The sequence below is a fragment of the Habropoda laboriosa genome, unplaced genomic scaffold (assembly GCF_001263275.1).
Source record: "Habropoda laboriosa isolate 0110345459 unplaced genomic scaffold, ASM126327v1 scaffold178, whole genome shotgun sequence".
NCBI classification, from domain to species: Eukaryota; Metazoa; Arthropoda; class Insecta; order Hymenoptera; family Apidae; genus Habropoda; species Habropoda laboriosa.
Window position 1 is genome coordinate 168,946 of NW_017100289.1, and position 4,990 is coordinate 173,935.

At 38.1% G+C, this 4,990-nt stretch overlaps 1 protein-coding gene across 1 annotated transcript in view; it reads left to right on the forward strand.

The window, feature by feature from the left end:
• Positions 1–4,990, forward strand: part of LOC108573792 — a 117,442-nt gene that overhangs the window by 65,812 nt on the left and 46,640 nt on the right. The gene's annotated exons all lie outside the window — the stretch shown is intronic.

Consider the following 4,990-nt stretch of genomic DNA (forward strand, 5'->3'; position numbering starts at 1 on the left):
GTCGTGTAACTGGTGGTACAAGCGAATAAACGATGATTCTACATAAGAAACTAAATCGAAAATATAGAACAAAATTTATTCATACCAGGCTTTGTTTCCGAGAAAATTGAATTTAAATATTCGCTACAAACTGTTTGTTAGGGCTTGCGGATGATCTTTCGATCGTTCAAGCGTTGCCGGTTTTTGCACGTGTGTGCCGACTAATGTTCTAAGCCTACGAAGGACCAGTTTCTTGATTGAAACACTAAGTTTTTATTTTATGTTCTATTTTCTACAACTAATTCAAGATATAAATTCTATTGCAAAGTGAGAGGTGTTTCTCTCGCGAGTGGCCAAGTGTCTCTCCTGGAGTCTCTGCGGTTTCCCTCGACGAAGACTCCTATTTTCCTAAAAACACCCTGATTGCTATTCTCCCTTCGGAGACTCCAGGGTTTATGGCAGAGTCTGGTCCTAGGGACTAAGTGTCGCAGGCAACGCAATAAACACTTGTGGTGACTTTTCCTTTTCTAAATCACCAATCAGTTTACTCTGGTGCATCGCAACCTCCCTCCATTTCGCCCTTAGCGCGTTATCTTAGGGTGGGGTAAACAACGACCGGACAAAGTGTTCGGTGGACGGATGCGTGGGAATCCTGCGGAATCTCCGCTTTTCTAGGCTTTGTTAAAGTCAAGTGGGCCATCGACGTTGGCAAAAGTCGTGGGCCACTTTTCTATTCTCCCTTCGGAGACTCCAGGGTTTATGGCAGGGTCTGGTCCTAGGGACTAAGTGTCGCGGGCAACGCAATAAACACTTGTGGTGTTTTGAGAAAACGATATTTGCCTGCGACGGCGACCACTTGACTCGCTGCCATAAATCCGGCTACAGGACACGCCTTAACACTGTTGTTTCTGCTCATACTTTTACGTTGACAAACAGTGGTAAGTGGTCCCTGAGCGCGGGCTCTACGCGCGCTCCGATTGGCCAGTGTTTCTCGTTAATAATTCAAAAATGAAGCTTCAAACAACATTTTGGTAAAGGAAACAGTTGTTCAGAGTTACTCCAGCAACCCGCCATTTCCGGGTGTTCGAGGAGTTACGGGACACCCTGTATACAGTACCGGCCAAAAGTTTGGAATCACCTCCCACTTTTCATCAATATTAAATCTGCTGCTAATTTCTTTATAGATTTGAAGTTTATCTCAATTCTACATTTATCAATTATTCACGTCTGTTATACTTGAGCCATTCTAAGGACTTGTTGAAGATTCCTTTCGAGGGTGGCTAGTGATACATTAAAAAGGTCTACTCCGTGCATAAGGGAATTGTATAAAGCAGAAATGCGATTTAACGGGTCAGACTTACTGTATTTCGATTTGTGCGTTGGAATGTGAAAAGTCGCTCTACTTCTTAAATGTCTAGATGGTGCGTATAAATTTACAGATCCCAATAATGATGTACAATCAATATTATTATTTATTAATTTATGCAAAAAGGTAACGTCGAGAATTATTCTACGATTTTTAAGTGTAACAATTGATTCGAGCGATAAAAAAATTCTCAAAGTCGCTGTCTTTTTTCTGGAAATTTTTGTGTAAATTGCAATGTTCGGTGATTCCAAACTTTTGACTGGTAGTGTATATATGAACTTATAGGTCAAACTTAAGCGATTTCAGTGATATTGAATTTTAGCATGGCGGTCGGCCACTCAAGCAGGAAGATGTTGAGTTTTAAACTTCGCCAAACTTAAAGCACTAGGTAAATGTGCCAAGTATTTTGCTTTATTTGTTTGTTCGACGCGTTCGTTAATGATCAGTTAATGGCCACGTTGCGATGGGTCAAATAAACCCTTTAATGGTCAACTAATAATGAACGTTGACTGTCGCCCACTTGTGGACGACCGAATTAACGGCTGAAATTTATTTTTCTTAATTTCACGTTGTTCTGCAGTAAGGATACTAAGTGCTAAGAGAAATAAAGCCGAACGTAACGTAAACACGTACTGAGCTCGACGTAAACATACTCCAAACCTACAGAGTATGATTCCCAACGTTGAAAATATTTTTGCGTGTATCTTAAAAACTAAAGAAATGCGGCGGTAACAGGTATAGTGAAAAGTTGTGTAGAGTGTTGACCTTGACAACATATTTCAAGGTCATTGAAATAGGTGCTGAGGACCCTATTCCCAATAATTATCAAAAATATTTTTTGAAAGGACTTTAAAGACTCTGTGTAAGCGTATGAAACTTTGGACGCTGTACATAACTTGTGAACTTTGAACTTTGTGCTTAGTCAGGCAGTTCGAACTTTATGGTGCATATTTTGATTATTATCGTTATAAATAAATTTTTGGTTGGTGAATAAGCATCTTGCTCTTATTTGCTAAATAATGGGCTTCGCGAACTGTGTGGAAGCCAACAGGCGGCTTCTGGCTGTATGTGTGGTAACAGTAAATATCGTGCTTTTTCTCAGCCACTTCTTCAAGCTTTCGCAGACCCCCTGTGAAGACACTCGCTCCTTCCCTCGTTTCGTAATTTTTCATTTGCTCCTTTCAAAACCCATTTTTTTGCCATCCGATCCAAGTCAATTTATTTTAGTTTCGTCGGATGAAATAATGTTTACCCAAAATTCTTCACTCCAATTTTTATATATTTCTTTTTTTTTTCAAATTCTATTCGCATGGCCATGTGTTCTTCTGGGTGTAGTGGTTTCTTTACTTTGTTCCAATCTTTCATGCCTGGTTTTTTTTTACACTCGCCGAGTCATTTCTGAGCTCGTATTTAAATCATCGATAGCTCTTATACATCGTTCAAAATGAGAGTAACCTCGCTCTCGGGCCGATTCTCGTCCGTTCTGCGCATAGACAGAGAGCGTAGCAGAGGGTAAGACGGAGAAAAACGTAGGCGGTTAAGTGGGGGTTTGGACGTTCTAGCGGTTTCTTTACTTTGTTCCAATCTTTCATGCCTGGTTTTTTTTTACACTCGCCGAGTCATTTCTGTGCTCGTATTTAAATCATCGATAGCTCTTATACATCGTTCAAAATGAGAGTAACCTCGCTCTCGGGCCGATTCTCGTCCGTTCTGCGCATAGACAGAGAGCGTAGCAGAGGGTAAGACGGAGAAAAACGTAGGCGGTTAAGTGGGGGTTTGGACGTTCTAGCCCTCCCTTAAGCACGTTCTATGCGCGAAGCGAGGTTACTCTCATTTTGAACAGAGTATAGTGTTGTACTTGCACAGTGTTTTCGACTTTTCCAAAATAAATCTTCCGTTTTGTAGTTTCCACGAGCTTCTTCTTCGATTCTAATCGGTTTCTTGGAACATTTAAACTACAAGATTTTTCTGTTTTTGCAAATTTTTTTTCTTTAAATTTTCCAAAACTGTCCCGAATTCTGTGCTTTATAAATCAGAATAATAAAATGTGTAAATTCTATTAAAGGTTCAATCAGATTGAACCTTCTCGCCTGGTAACCTTCTAAAGTATTTTTTTTTCTCAATTTGAATAATGTCACTCACAAATTTGTTCACATTACCTTCTCGAAAATTTCAACATAAATAAGCAAAGATATTGCTAGCTACGCGCAGAGAGAGAGTATCAAGATGTAAACAAGTTGAACATTTTAAGTTTCAAAACGCCAGAAATAATCCTACAATTCTTACAGTTTAAAAGTATGTGAACATACATATATATTACACACGTGTATATCATTATATCTACGTCATCTATGCTTACAGTGACTGTTAGTATTTTTTAGCTGTTCTAATGGTGCGTAATTTCATAATATCTTCAAGATTTTCAGGTTATTTTGGAACATTCCCAGTTTTTAATATCTGCTCAATATGAAGCATCCACAGTTTGTGATTGTCAGTGTGAATTGTATAATATACACAGCCTACTCTTTGTTAGACAATTCCGAAACATCGTTTTCTTTTACAATAGTAATTTCAACGTTGAACCCTATTATCGATTTCTAGTTTGTTTAACACGTTCACTGCAGACGCCTCGGATCCAAATCGACCGTTACCATATGCGCGACTTGGATCCATGTAAAAATCGGGAAATTGTGAAACAAACTTTCATAATAATTCATATAAAATACATACATAATGTTTTACTTAATTAAAACTAAAATTATTTGTCAGCATATACAGTCCGCGACACTTGATTAAACGCAGTGATATTTTCACTGTGCTTTTGTTTAGTGAAGTTCAAATTAATAAATTTTACTTTTCCAATATGATAGGTCTTATTTAATGAAAGTATACACCTGTACTATGAGAAATTATTTATTCATTATAAAAAATACTCGCATTTTTAAGAAAAAGTAAGAATACTCTTGCGACATTTGAATAAACGCGGTTCGTTTCTTCGTTATATCCGTACTGTTTTTCGAGTTTCTTCTGTCTTAAATTGTTTACTTAGCCACCGACGTATCGAATACGAAGTTATTTTGCATTCACGCGATAATGGGTCGTGCAAAACAGTTAAACAGCACAGAAATTGGAAAAGTTGAAGGTGTTAAACGTTTATACTTGAAAAATAGTGAAAATTACGGCAAATTATACAAAGGTAGAACTAAAGAGGCCTTGTCGCCAAGAGATAAAAGGTCGGTTTTGCGTATCGCATCAAATAATAGTATACGAACTGTACAGAGATATTTAAAAAAGGTACCTACTATTAAAAGAAAATGTTTGAAGGAAAAACCATGTTTGAAAGACCGCCATAAAGAGGATAGGCTCCAGTTTGCCAGGAAGCATATGAACTGGGTGACACATTGGCAAAAAGTAATTTTTTCTGACGAAAAGAAGTTTAACTTAGACGGTCCAGATGGGTACTCGTATTATTATCTCGACTTGAGAAAAGAAGAAATAATTTTTTCGCGCAAACAACATGGAGGAGGCTCCGTCACGATTTGGGGAGCCGTAAGCTCTAAAGGCGTCGTAGACTTGAAAGTCATGAAAGAGCGGCAAGATTCAAAAAAATATTTGGAAATATTGAAAACAGTGAATGGAAAAACA